The sequence below is a fragment of the Ailuropoda melanoleuca genome, chromosome 18, assembly GCF_002007445.2.
Source record: "Ailuropoda melanoleuca isolate Jingjing chromosome 18, ASM200744v2, whole genome shotgun sequence".
NCBI classification, from domain to species: domain Eukaryota; kingdom Metazoa; phylum Chordata; class Mammalia; order Carnivora; family Ursidae; genus Ailuropoda; species Ailuropoda melanoleuca.
The window spans coordinates 25,311,112-25,324,589 of record NC_048235.1 but is presented as its reverse complement, the minus strand read 5'-3'; the positions used below and the strand labels follow the sequence as shown (position 1 = coordinate 25,324,589).

Here is a 13,478-nt window from a genome sequence, read left to right as displayed (position 1 = left end):
TAGTTAAAATATCAGCTTAAGAGAAAAAGTCACGAGAACAGTAAATCTACCACTTCTCTGCTCTAAATCAAATGAACACAGAACATGGTTCAAAATAAAATCAGAACAATTTTCGCTTTTTCCTGCTTTTGTCCTTGCCTCCCTCATTAGCATTAATAATTACAGTAATTTTTTAAAGTATTTTATTTTTAAGTAATCTCTACACCCAACGTGGGGCTTAAATTTACAACCCTGAGATCAAGAGTCACATGCTCTACTGCTCAGTTCCAAAAACAGCAGGAAGACCTCACTGACCTATACCCATAAGGCCTAAGATACAAATTATGGGATTAGTGTCTACTAAAATAGAGAACACAGATGACATACTTCCATTTGGGAGGATCAGAGAAAATATGTTAGCATTTGACTGGGAACTTAAAGGATAGGTAAAATTCCACCACATGGATCTAGAAGGTGAGGGGATATGGAAAAGACTCAGAAGCACAGAAAAGCATTAACCAAGACAGTGAAGGAGGCGACAGCACAGTGGATTCTGGGAGAAGGGGAAGCCAAAACCGAACAAGCAGCTGAGGATCCGACTACAGGGGACATCGCAAGTCACTGGCTCAGAAATCTGGTCTTCATTCAAGAGGCAAGGAGAAATCACTGAATTATCACCACCATGTTTTCTTTCACCTTATTTTAGTTTTGTGTGCCTTCAGTCAAGTTTTATAACCTCCCCCAAACTTTGTAATATAATGGACACATAACATTGTGTAAGTTTAAGATGTATGATGTAGTGATTCACTACGTTACATATTGCAAAATGATTACCACATAGTGTCAGCTACTGCTTTCACTGTGTCACATAATTAACCACTTTTTTTGTGGTGAGAACATTTAAGATCTACTCTCAGTGACTTCTGAGTATATATAATACAGTATTGTTACCTATAACCACACCGCTGTGCATTAGATCCCCATAACTTACTCAACTTCTAACTGGAAATTTGTGATCTTTGACCAACATCTCCTTTCCTCCACCCTGGTCCCCTGGTAACCACCATTCTACTCTGTTTCTAGGAGTTTGACTTTACCCCCACGTTTGCTATTCCTCTTCTCTTCTCTACTCTGGCTGATAATAACATGATTGAGTTCCTCATTAGATACCATGTTGCTACTTAAAGAAAAATCCAGTGCTCAATTATTAACCGTCTATAAATCCAGAGTTTTCCTCAGTGTGAAAAGGGAGACCTTCTAGAACCCTAACGCTTTCCATTGATTCTGGTTGTGAAGAAGCACAAATCAGCAAGCAAGGCCCTTTTACTGATGCAGCATACAGTAAAAGGTCATGTCATTTTGCATACAGGTGTATAATCAACATTATGAGGATGTAAACAGCCTCAGAATCACGAAGGCCTTATTTTATTGTTATTCATATTTTAGATAGCTTTATTGTGCTAGAATTGATATACAGGTGACCTGTGAACACAGGTTTGAACTATGTGGGTCCATTTATAGGCAGATTTTCCCCCAATATAGTACTGTAGATGTATTTTCTCTTCCTTATGATTTTCTTAATAACATTTCTCCAGCTTATTTTAAGAATATTGTATGTAATACATACAATATACAAAATATGCTAATCAAGTGCTTATGTTACGGGCCAGGCTTCCAGTTAACAGTACGCTATTAGGAGTTAAGTATTAAGGGGGTCAAAAGTTATATGTGGATTTTTGACTGTTCAGGGGATCAGTGCCTTCTAGCCCCCACATGGATCAAGGGTCAACTGTATAATATGCTGTACTTTTTGTTTACAATTTGTTAAGTTTTGACATATGTATAACCTGTGAAACCACCACAACAATCAAGATAATAAACCTATCTCCCAATTCCAAAAGTTTCCTGCCACCCTGGTTCTTCCATCCGCATCCCCAGGCAATCACTGATCGGCCTTCTGCCATTATTAATTAGTATATATGTTCTAAAGGTTTATACAAATGGAGCCATAAAGTATGTATCCTTTTTGTCTGGCTTTTTGACTTTTGCATAACTTATTTAGAGATTCATCACTGTTGCGTGTATTAATGGTCTATTCCTTTTTATTAATGAGTAGTCTTCTGTTGTACTGATCCACCAGACTTTGTTTACCCATTCATTTGACGGGACATTTGGGTTATTTCTAGTTTTTGGCTTTTACAAATAAAATGGCTATGAGCATTCATGTATCAGTTTGCACAAATCTTTGTATGGATGTATGTTTTCTTTCTTCTTGGTTAAATACCTAGGAATGGAAGGGCTGAATGATATGGTAGGTATATGCTGAACTTAAAAAAAACCAAACAAAAAACAAACAAACAAAAAAACAACTACCCTTCAATTCATTGTTTTCAGGCCCAGAAACTCGATAAATGCTCTGTGTGCACTTAAAAACAAATGTGTATTCTGTTGCTCTTGGAGAGTATGTTTTTACAAATGTCCATTAGGTCACATTTGTTGTTGAATGTATCTTTTGCTTTCTCCCATCTCCCTCAACTTTGCCAGTGATAAAGACTCTTTTTCCAGAGATTTTGTTTTACCAAAGCCAAAGCCAAATTATGGACAAGTGCCAAAGACATAGCAGATGAGGGAATCCTGCTGTCCAGTGTGCCCTCCCTGCCATCCACAACTCTCCTTCCACAGTCCAAAAAAGTAAACACCACCAGTCCTTGGCCGCTCTAACCAGGGCAACCTGAGCAGAGAGGGAATCCCAGCTCCCATTCATTCCGATTTTGCTGAGTACCCAGTATTTCTGACACTATGCCAGGTGCTGACTGGATTACAGAGATTTCCCAGGAAATAATGCAATAAGCAGATCCTATGGTTTAAGCCCCGGGAAGCTTAGCTATGTAACAGGTATCAATTAAAATTCAGGGAGTTAACTTAGAAAACAAAATACCATTTATAGTATTGTGCTAAAGAAAAAAACTCCACAAACTTGCAAGTCAAACAATTTACCAACAAAATACAATAGAACCCTCGGGGGTTATCAACGAAATATTACTTGATATAAATTAAGGTTCATACACATCAATAAAATGTATTACGCAACCAATAAAAATTATGTTCAAGAAAAAAATTCTATTCAAGGAAAAAGTTCGATTTTATTCTGTAAAACACCAACACACACATGTATTGGGAGGGCTAACACACCTCTGCAGGACACAGACACCAAAATGGCTATATTTATATGATTCACCCCGAGTGGCAAAGTGATTTTAATGTTCATTTGCTTATTTGCATTTTTTCTATAATATGCATATATTAGATACTTTATTTTGTTAGATTGAGAACTGCCTATTTTTTTATTGTTTTCTTTAGGAAACTATAAGCAATATCAACATTTACTTCAATAAAAACTTTAAAGTTTATGGAGGAAACTTTTAATGTAAATATTTTCAGAATTAGAAGGGATTCTTATTTTAGTATCTCAAATTATTATACATGAAAAAATGGAACTCCCATTAGCCCTAAGTTTGCCACTCACCCACAATGACAAGAGGCTCAAAGCAACGGTTTTGTCCATCAAACTGGAGCCAACTAAAATGTCTGGCATTTTATTTACAGGGACTTGAGTTACACTTTCCAGAATCTAATGAAATCTCACAGTCTCAAAAACCTGCCAGGATCTCTCATCTCTCAGTGAAGAGATAGTCTCTCCTCTGACAGAGCAAATTGACTAGGAGAAATAATTTTTAGATATTTATGTATTTATGAATACAACTAAAGGTCACTTAAATCCAAGTGCTTGGAATCTATGAGCTTTGAATCCTTTCTAGACTTCCTCAGACTAGGAAATTCCATTAAGTTAAAAAAAAAAAAAAAAATCATGGGGGCTCCTGGGTGGCTCAGTAGTTAAGTATCTGCCTTTGGCTCAGGGCATGATCCCAGAGTCCTGGTATGGAGCCCCACATCAGGCTCCCTGCTCCACTGGGAAGCCTGCTTCTCCCTCTCCCACTCCCCCTGCTTGTGTTCCCCCTCTCTTGCTGGCTGTCTCTGTCAAATAATTAAAAAAGAAAATCATGGATAATATATGGGAAAAAACCTCTTCCTGAATATCTAATTCATGCTTTTCTATAGTGACTGGGACCTAGATCTCGGGGATATTTGAATACAGCTTAGTTTCCCCACTCTTCTCACCCCCAAATTTTTTATCTTAGCCATTAAATGGAGAAACACTTGTGGGTTTTGTCTTTGCTATGTCTGTGGAAATCACGAAGATAAAACATGATTCTTGCTTGCAATGAGGTCTGTCAGTGAAGGAAACAGGACGTAAATGACCTTCTATGTTAACAGAAAGCTTAGTTCATTCACAAAGCAGCCAACAGCGAGAGAAAAGTTTGAGAGAGGTAAATAAATGATCAGATACTCGGGAAAAAAAATGTCCCCCCAAACAACAAATGAATGACACCCAGTGAACTTTGTGGCAGGTCAATCACTATCCAGGGCAGCCCTTAATTTACCAGCAGCGTCTACGGACACAGATGTGCCTGGCACTACGCCTTTAGCATCACAGATGTTTACTTTATCAGACACACGGGGAAACACATTTCTTAGTCAAGGACACAACATGCCTCATGGAAGATCAAGACATGAAGCTGCTGACAGCCCTATCCCAAAGGGACTCTAATGGATTCTGTGGATGTACCTCCAACTTTATTTTTACAACAGAACTGAAAGAATAAATGCTAGGGGAGATCTCCTGTGCTGGACAGTAAGAGCAAGGAGACTTCTTTGTTCAGCCATTTAGCTGGCATTCCCTACAGAGGCCACAGTTATATTTTGGATAAAACTAACCATGTGTTTCTTCAGTGGCACTGCCAGTTCCCACCGAGAAAGTCAAGGCACATTGCAGTGACTTTTTAGAAGATTTTTATTTATTTTTGAAGTAATCTCTATACCTAATATGGGGCTCGAACTCATAACCCTGAGATCAAGAATCACAAGCTCTACTGACTGAGCCAGCCAGGCACCCCTCAGTGACTGACTTCTAGTTTAATAAACCCTAAGTCAAGTCATTATGTCAGTCTTGAGTTTTCCTGGCTAGAAAGGTCAAAATAGGCCTTGAAATGAAAGGTCCTTTTTTTCCTTTCTTTCTAAAAAGATTTTACTTAGGCATTTTCTTTGAAAGAGCACGCACACACACACATGCAATCAGGGAGAGGGGCAGAATCCCAAGCTGACTCTGCCCTGAGCACGGAGCCGGACGTGGGGCTCCATCCCACAACTCCGAGACCACACCCTGAGCCAAAACCGAGAGAGAGACGCTCAACTGAATGAGCCACCCAGGTGCCCCAGAACGATCTTACCTTTTACAAAGAACACACATTATCTTGCAGGTAATCTAGACATGAAAATAGAAACCAAATGACACAGGCTTAATTTCAGCAGAGAATAATCATGCTTTTCAGCGAGTGGCCACATCTGCTAGACACCATAGTGTCCAAAGACTATGGGCCTGTGGGCATTTTCTGCGTATGTTTTAGTTGTATATAAAAAGATGTTGCAGATCACTTCTAGCTGCTCTGAGCTGACCTCGAGGTTCACCTCAAATTCACAGGACTGGGAAAGGCTATTTCTCATGTTCTAATGACTCATGAATAACTATGTGAGTGACTCATTTAAAACATTCTAATGAATAAAAGCCCATGGAGGTGCTTCTATGATAATCTATCCTCTGCTAGCTTTCTCTCCATCTACCCACATTCTTAAACCTATAAATGAATGTAAACTCCAAGAGCAGCTTTCAAATGTGCTATATGTCTAAGTCATTCGTTTGGAGTGACCATTCTTTGAATCACACAGTGTATTTACAGATAAGATCTTTCAAAGAGTGTTTCAGAGTTTGAAGTCTCTTACTTGGTACTGTGTAAGCATAATCTTAGGCAGAGAGTAGGTAGTCTATAAATCTCTCTCGAATTACTTTTGAAATCTACTAAGTAACATTGTGTGTTCATGGGAGAGAGTATTTGCATGGCAACACCTCCGGGACAACACGGCAAACAAAATGAGGCAACCAAGTTTCCCAGGCACCACCGTATCGGTATGGCTACAACTCCAAATGGTAAACACTCACATGACAAAAAAGGCAGAAAAAGTTAACATTATAGGACACAGAAATTTAGAAGAAAAAGAAAGAAGAAACTATCAGAATCCAGGGAGAAAAACAAAGACTGAAATTCACGCAGACCAAAAGACAAACACATCCCAAAAAAATTAAGGACTGTACGCTCATTAACATGGAAAGAATGATCAAAATACAGTTACCAGTAAAATCACTCATATTTCAATTCATAATGACTTAAACATACTTGGTAATTAAATAAGTCCAAAATCAACAACTATGCTGAGTAATCCACAGTTTTTTTGAAAGCTCACTAGTTTTGCACATTTAAAATGGCAAGTAGATATCCATGTCTATTGATTGAAAACAAGACTCCCGACTATTAAGCAAACACCAGAATTTGGCCATCCCAGTTTAATTCTTTCAAGTGGTTTTATAAGTTAATACATACTAAAAAAGGGGGGGGGTATTGAAAAAATGTTTACTAAATTACTCTTATGTTAATAGCAGGGAGGAAGATGGTATTAGAGAACTTTCATTTTATATATTTATATGTGTAAGCATTTAAATATTCATGAGCATAAATCATTTCTTAAAAAAAAAAAAAAAAAAGAACACAAGTCCAAACAGATTGCCCTCATTTGAAAGTATGAACCCTGGGTCCAGCCTATCCTTTTGTCCTTAGAGACTCTGTTTTTCTGCCTGTTGCTCCACAGGAACAAGCTTGACCTAGCAGAAGTACATATTCATTTAATTTGCTTCACATTTCAATTCTGACTAGGAATCCGTGTTTCTCTGTACTTACATCAGAAATAAAACCTAACCAAAAACAGGCATCCATGACTCTAAATTAAGGCCCTAGGAGCAGGACCATCCTGGTTTCAGTCAAAGAGGTCTTCTCGCTTTGTGACCACCCTACTCCCCATTGAGACAAGAATAGAGGGATCACGCACTGCCCGCCCCCAAAGGAAGTGCCATCTTTCTCCTGAGAGACCACGTAATACAAGCTTGGTTTCATGGACAGAAAAGCTAAAGAGCTCCACATATCTGTGGCAGCATAAATCCCCCAGCGCTGGGTTGTTGTAACACAAAAGGCGGTGGTGGTGGGGTAGGAGTGGTTCACAGCCCTTAAGTTTTACACCCTGATTATTTTACTCTTTTTAAATAAAGTATTGATGGATTTAGTTCTTTGCTTATTCTGTAAGCATCACCTGAAACACCAAACTGCAACAATGAACCCTGCTGAGGATGGTCCATCAACTCATTTCCAAAGAAGGCTTTGCTGGCCTGCTGTGATTCTGCATTCATGTCTTGCCACTGTGAAAACGCATTACCACAATTATTAAAATGGTCTGCCAGGAGTTTAATCCTGGTCGCTGCGCAAGAGAAACTGACCAGCCTGTGGTCAAGCTCCAGCTTCTTGCTGGCATTGATTTCAAGATGGAATCGGTGGTCAAGTTCCACTCTCCTGGCCACATACTGGACTTAAAGACTCACTCCATTTCCAGCCCAGGAAAGGTGTGTTTTGATTCAGGCGGCCAGGTTGCTACAGACACCAAGTACTGACTAACCATAGGATAAAAGGGTCACTAGGTTGTTATGAACTCCCAGGTTTTGGTTTTAGATTGATAATCTAAAACATAATTATCCACAAGTAGGCCTTCCCAGTTCTGAGGGATCTAACTACTGTTTACCCTAAGTGATACTCAGTTGCAGAATATCACTATCTGTGGGATAATCAAATTTATACCCTTTTACTTAGGGCCCCTTGGAAACCAGGGTGCCTTTGCCAAAGTGATCTCAAAGTTTCCCGTAGGAACCACCATGGTTCCATAAACTCATATGCGCAGGGCTCAGAACACGCACAGGAAATAAGGACAGCAATCAGCACTGGGTACACCACACCACTATGTTCGTTGAGCTATCCCAGCCCAACCCAATGTCCATTTATAATCAGATGGTCTCATAATCTCCCAGTTTCACAGAACTGCATAAGACCAAAGTCCAACCTAGGCATCCCTCATGCCTGCTATACATCTAAAAGGTAACAGACAAATTGAGAATTTCTAGGGTTTGAACCAGCGAAGAACAGGCAGCAGATGTGTCCGTACATGTGAGCCCTCAACCTCATTAAGAAATTTCCTTAGTGCTGTCGGACACAAAGGGAGGTGGGTACCAGAGGCAAATCAGGAATTTAGGGTTTGAATTGGCCTACACAGGAAACTAGATGCAGAAACGTGTGCGTGTAAGAACTTAACCTCATTATGAAGTTCACCGAGTGCTGTCAAACACAGTTTATGGTTGTCAAGTTCTTAGAGTTCGGTAAGAAGCTCCTTAGAAAAGCAGGACATTTTACCCCCTTAACTCTAGTCCTATTCTTATCTACCCTTCTTCCGTCCTTTTTCCTTAGCCCCTTCCTTTAACTTTTGAAGGCTTCCTGTTTCAAACCTGGATAGCCCATGGAATCCTACTCTTCGACTACACTGCCTGAACTGCTAAAACATGAAGACTCTTAAATGTATTCACTAATGCCGTGTATTGTAAACAGAAGTTTGCATTCTAATCCCCTAAAGTGCACTTGCCCTGAGGATTTTAATCCTATAGAGTACCCTGCAGTTGAATGTCCACAAGAGTATCTGGGCTATCCACATACACTTTTCCAGGCACTGACAAAATGAATACCAGCAGAAAAAGAGCTTATCAAAATCTCAAGCATTTTCTTTCTCCTTCTACATAGTTTGGGTGATTGAATAGATCTGCTTAAAAAATAAGAAAAAAAGTCATTCCACCTCTCCCAACTACACAGAAAAACCTATCCCCAACAGCACAATTTTTAATAGTCCGATAGAATACCTTTAAAAAAATTTACTCATTGGCAGATTATGGTCCCAACACCGTCCAGGGCTCTAAAGTATGTGTGTTTGACAGTAACAGTGGATAAAGTTTATTTGGAGGAACTTGATCCCACTGCAAACTTCAGTTTGCAATGTCTGTATTTTTTTTTTTTTTTAAGATTTTACTTGAGAGACAGAGTGCTGGGGGTGGGAACAGGGGGGCAGTGAGAAGCAGACTCCCCTCTGAGCAGGGAGCTCAACATGGGGCTCAGCCCCAGGACTCTGGGATCCTGACCTGAGCCAAAGACAGACACATAACTGAGCCACCTAGACACCCCTGCAATGTATTCTGAATAACTATCAACAATGCACCACAGTTCTAACATAACTAGAAAGCTGTGGTGAAAAGGTTTGCTTCCCAATATTTAGCTGTGGGAGATGCCCCTATAATATACACTTTCAAATTCTTCGATGGCAGGTCAGCTCACTTTCAACCTGAACATTCCTCCCCATGATTAGTGGTGAGCATCCTGGTACACAGCAGTAGGTGCTAAGTGTCTGTACAACGAACTAAACAAGTGAATGTAAAAACCGAGTCACAGTACTAGGATTGAGGCATATGAGACAGCCATATAATTTATGAATATCCCGATATGGATGAGTATGAAGAAATAAAGTCATTGTGTCTGTCTTTTTATATGCATTCAAGAAGTAAGTACTCAAAACAGGTAAAAGGATACGTAGTAAAAATAAATAAGCATTCATGTGGAATCAGGCTGCTGGGGCTCAAATCCCCCTGCTCTGCAAATGAACCTTGGACAAGTCCCTTAACTGCTCCATTCAGAAGTTTCCTCATCTGGCAAATGGAGACAACAAAGGCACCTACTTGTGGAAGTTTTTAAATATGTCCACGAAATTTTCTGGACTCTTCCCTTCAAAAGGTGGTTTAATTCCCTTCCCCATCAGGGTGGGCTTCACTTAGTGACTCATTTCTAATGAACAGAACCCAGCAGAAGTGATAGTGTGTAACTTACAACGCTATGTCAAAAAAGGCACTGTGGCTTCCTCAGCAGAAGCAGGCCCTCTTGGATCATTTGCTCTGAGAGAGGTCAGCTGCTATGTCATACTGATACTCAAGAAACAATATGGAGAGGTCCACAGGATAGGAACTAAGAGGCCTCTCGCCAAAAACCATGTGAGGCAACCATCTTGGAAGATCTTCCAGCCCCGGTCAATTCTTCAGATGACCGCAGCCCTCAGCTAAAAATGTCTTGCCTAAATCCACGTGAAACCCTGAGCTAGACTCACCAAGCAAAGCTTCGCCTAAACTCTTGATCCTCACGAACTGTGAAATGTTGTTTAAGCTGCTAAATTCTGGGGTAATATCTCAGGGCTGTTGGAGGGATTAAATAAATAGATGTGAAATGCCTAAAGTTCAGTACCAGGTTCATAGAGGAAAGGCTCAGAAAATGCTGAAGTGGCTTACCACATTCAAAAGATGCATTTTCATGCTCCAAAGGCAATCCTAAGAGGCTGCAACTGATACTATTACCATGCAACTGTTGTATACAGGCTTAAAGTGGGCAAAAGAAAAACGTTTGCATCGTAAAAGGAATACTGACATGTGTAAGTATTTTCCATGGGGCACATTTTCCTAAAAATGTGCCTCAGAGACCTTTCATAACCATCTCTCTAGCTCTTCAGGAGGCCAGGAGCAAATCCCACTCTAGCCAGCACTCCATCTGCCTGCTGCTCTTGTGTCCTCCTCAACTCCTTTTTCTCCTTATGTGAAAAGAGCTGAAGAAAGGCGAAATCCCTCTTCAGTCTAGAGATTAAAAAAAAAGAGAGAGAGAGAGATATATATATGTAGACACATATCTATATCTATAGATATAGCTATAGATATAGATCTATCTATCTATATATCAAGGCTAAACATTTAAGGATTCCTAATCAAGGAGAAAGTAATAAATGTTGAAGTGATATTAGGCAAGTTTTCAATTCCTTAAATAGTTAAGTAAATTTGGACATAACATCTGCCCTCTTCCTACCTACTTTTAAGGGAAAATTAAAAGTATAAATTAACTTCTTAAGCAACATCATTCAAGGTACAGGAAAAGTATTTTACTCCATTTGAGGACATTTCTAATTTTTAAATCACTACTTTTTATTGTATACAACATTTTAGCTACATTGTACATTGATTGGTACCCATAACTCAATTGAGTCATCCACTTGATTAATATCCATACTGGATTGTATCATCTTATATGATAAAAAAATAATGAGGATACCAACACTGGAAAGGATGTAAAGAAACCAAATCTCTTATATACACTGCTGGCAGGAATGTAAAAATAAAAAGGTACAATCACTCTAGAACACAGTTTGGCAGCTTCTGATCGAAAAATATGATTACCATACAACCTAGCAATTGTACTCTTGAGCGCTTATCCCAGAGAAATGGAAGTTTATATATTCACATAAAAATCTGTACACAAATAATCAGAAATGTCTGATTCATAATCACCAAACACTAGCAATAAACCAGATGTCCTGCAATGGGTGAATGGTTAACAAACTGTGGTATACCGCTACCATGGAATACCACTCAGCAAGAAAATAAAAAACTATTAATACAAAAAAACATGGATAAGTATCAAGGGAATTATGCTGAGTAAAAACTAAAACAATTCCAAAAGATTACATACTGCAGGATTCCTTTTATAGGACATTCCTGAAATGAAATCAGAGATGAAGAGCAAATGAGGAGTTTGCATGAGTTAGGGACAAATGAGGAGGGTGGAAGATACATGGTTGTACAAAGACAATAACAGGGATCCTGGTGGCAATGGGACTGTTCTATAGCTTCCCCCAATCCAGGGGGGCGGGGGGAGCTGAATCTGAGATCATGACCTGAGCAGAAATCAAGAGTCAGGCACTTAACCAACTGAGCCACCTAGGAGCCTCAAGGGACTGTTCTAGATCTTAGTTGTGGTGGATAGACAAACCTGCACACTTGATAAAATTACACAGAACACCACACCCAGCAACACCGGGGAAATCTAAATAAAATGAGTGGATTCTATCAATGTTAATTTCTTGACTGTCATAGTGTGCTAGTTTTAGAAGATGCTACCATTAAGGGACACTAGGCAAAGGGCCCACAGGATCTCTCTGTATTACTTCTTTTTTTTTTTCTTTAAAGATTTTATTTATTTATTCGACAGAGATAGAGACAGCCAGTGAGAGAGGGAACACAAACAGGGAGAGTGGGAGAGGAAGAAGCAGGCTCATAGCAGAGGAGCCTGATGTGGGGCTCGATCCCATGACGCTGGGATCACGCCCTGAGCCGAAGGCAGACGCTTAACCGCTGTGCCACCCAGGCGCCCCTCTGTATTACTTCTTTTAACTGTATGAACCTACAATTATCACAAAGTTTAAAGTGTACACTTAAAAAAAAACTGACACATAATTACATAAACATTAATCAAGACATTTATATCAGTTGGTAAAACTAGGATGTAAAACTATAGTTATGGGTTTGTACGCATTTCTATTTTAGAGCCCTACCAGAAGATTGGTCATTTCCCCATTAATTTTTTAATTGGTAGATACATTATTATAAAAGACACTAGGGAAAAAAAAAAGCAACTATTAAAGGAAGTATGTTTTACTCAAATTATAATTTTCTTGGTTTAGCCAATCACTACCTTTTATTGTAGCATAAGACATCTTAGTTACGATCCACTTTGATTAATATCTACAGCTCAGGGACGCCTGGGTGGCTCAGTCAGTTAAGCGTCTGCCTTGGGCTCAGGTCATGATCCCAGGGGATCAAGACCCGCACTGGGCTCCTTGCTCCACGCGGAGCATGCTTCCCCCTCCGCCCACCCCTCCTCCTCCTGCTTGTGTGCACGCGCTCTTGCTGACAAAATCTTTTAAAAAGGATCTATAGCTCATTCCATATCTCACACGATAAACAGGAAATTCAAATATTTTAAATTTATATTTGCTATTCTTTAACTACCGTCAGGTAAAAGACGAACTGGTTCAAGCCCAGGGAAGTTCACGGAGTACAGACATATATGCAGGCTACATTTTCTATTAACAGGGCTTTGGTGAGCTCACTACTTAATAACTACCTACTTTTCTAAACCTGTTTCTATGTGAAAATTCATTCAGCCAAAACTTGTTTGCACTCAAAATACTACATGACTGAAAGATGAATATTTGGAATACAATCGACTTTAACTTGGCTACTTCCTGTAATTCATAAACTAGTTACATTGCTTTCAACACTGCAAAGCCTAGTGCTTATAATGTGCTCTTCCAGTAAAAGAGCAAACTCCCATTTATAAATTTAGATGATCACAGCTTTTCCAATCATAGGAATTTCCAAATTCAGAATACCAATCCCCAGCCTGCTACAGGAACTACCTCTCCAGAGAGACATTATTTGTTTGATTTGATAGCCACCTATGTCTGTAAACCATTTATGTGGTCATTTGAATCAAGCCAGTATTAAAGTTCTAAGTTACTTATGTGTGTATGCCCTTATG

At 39.4% G+C, this 13,478-nt stretch overlaps 1 protein-coding gene across 7 annotated transcripts in view; it reads right to left on the bottom strand.

Moving 5' to 3' along the window:
* The window catches only part of RBPMS (RNA binding protein, mRNA processing factor), a 172,921-nt gene that overhangs the window by 100,251 nt on the left and 59,192 nt on the right, over positions 1 to 13,478 (bottom strand). The window lies entirely within an intron of this gene.